Source organism: Chaetodon auriga, chromosome 4 (assembly GCF_051107435.1).
Source record: "Chaetodon auriga isolate fChaAug3 chromosome 4, fChaAug3.hap1, whole genome shotgun sequence".
Classification (NCBI taxonomy): Eukaryota; Metazoa; Chordata; class Actinopteri; order Chaetodontiformes; family Chaetodontidae; genus Chaetodon; species Chaetodon auriga.
In genome coordinates this window covers 15,887,262-15,889,196 of record NC_135077.1, presented here as the reverse complement: position 1 = coordinate 15,889,196, position 1,935 = coordinate 15,887,262, and positions in this window count along the sequence as shown.

The window sequence follows — 1,935 nt, the reverse complement described above, 5'->3', positions numbered from 1 at the left end:
TACTGTGCCAAACCTGTGCGCGTGACTTGTACACTCTTATATTCTAACGCCCAGTGTTCATTAGAAAACACTTGATGTGCGGTTCCCTGTATCCGGACCCTCCCCTCACATACACTTACACTTACATATCAGCACAGATATCAACCTACCAGCTAAATAAAAAGCTGCATATGGTGTTACACAAGACTTACTGTGTTCCTTTTTTTGAGTGTTAAGAAACGCTGTTGCAACAAAGATCTTATCACTGATCAATAACTCATTCATACCTTCTCTGTTAGTATGATTACCTTTTTCAAGTTTCAAGCCCCTTAAAAATCTACCATATTAAAATGTGGTACCAAATTATAGTTGGATTAAAGGGAGTTTGATATGTGTTGATTAAGTCTGTGATTGTTATAGTTAGACATACAGTACGTCAGTCTTTTTTTTTTTACAGATGATTGTGTTCCTGAAAAACGATCTGAACTCAGTTTATAATCATATTTTCACTGGTGATCGTCTCTCAATATGGCTTAACGGTTACTGGCTGAACAAACAATCCAGTACTACTTCAGTTATCTCAAAGCCTGGTAAATCATCATCACTTTCAGGAGACTTTCTGGAGAATTTTAACCCAAATACAATGCATTCTGGGAAACAAGCAATCAGTGTTTCTAAGCAACTTAATGTGATGAGTTAAAGGTCAAGTGTGTAGGATTTGGGGGGCTCTATCGGCAGAAATTGAACATAAAGTTAAAATGTTTTCATTGGTGTTTACTCACCTGAAAATGAGAAGTGTTGTGTTTTCATTAGAATTTGTCCTTTTTATCCAGTGGGAGCAGGTCCAACCGTTGTGAGTTCAAAGTTGTGAGTTCCCACTTAAAACCATTAGAGGGAGACAATTCACACTGTTAGACTGCAGCGGGGCCACATGCATGAGGTTCAGCCCCATCGAAGTCAGGCTGTATGCTTTTCCTGTCTGTCCTACAGTTTATCCAGCCTTTTTTTTTGTGATCGGGCTACTTATAATGTAAACTGCTGTTAATGTGATGATATGCAAGATATCAAAAACTCAGCCACACAGGTCAAAACTGGGATTTGAAAATAAGAGAAGTTTTCCAGCGTCCCATCCTGGACCAGTTTTATGTATTACATTTTTGAGAGAGAAAAGATATTATGAATCATGTTTTCACTGCAGTTTAAACATGAAAATTGTTAAGACTTTTTATTTTCTTTGTTTTTTTTCTGAAGTACACAGCGTGCTTGAACAACGCTCAATTTGCAAAACATATTTAATGTGTGTATCTTCACTCAACAACAACAAACAAGGAATGACTGGTGAAATGTGCACCTTGCTGAGTGAGGACACCTGCACGGATGTTGGACATCTCGGCCTCTCTGTGTAAAATATGGACCCTTTATGGCCCCTGATTAAAAAACAAAAAACTAGATCCGCCCTGAGGTGAATATCACTGCATTAAATCACTGCACCCATTAATCCAGCACTTTATTTGTATATTACTTTAAGATCTACACATCACTCACCCAGTGTGCTTCAGCTGTGATTTTAGAGAGAAGAGAGCTGCGATAAAAAATGTTCTAAATAAAGGCAGATGGGTGCAATTAACAATTAGCACTGGCTCATTATTTCACTTGATTAAAATAGATTCGTACTTATGAAATAACTTTTCTCATTGGTTTAGGGAGCATGTGTGTTGCGCGTGTGTTGCATTCGTGTCTTTTTTTTTCACTCCTCTTCTGTATTTTCAATGTGTCTCAATCTCACAGCAGTCACACATAACGCAACACAGCGCAGACTGTCGTGAGAGTCAACAGCTGGCGGAGGAAGTTGGATCTCTCCTCTGGCATTTCTCTCGCTCTCCCTTCTGCTCCTCTATGTCTCTCCACCCCTCTCTCTCTCTCAGCCTCATCCCTGCTCACCGCCGCTGGAGGCTC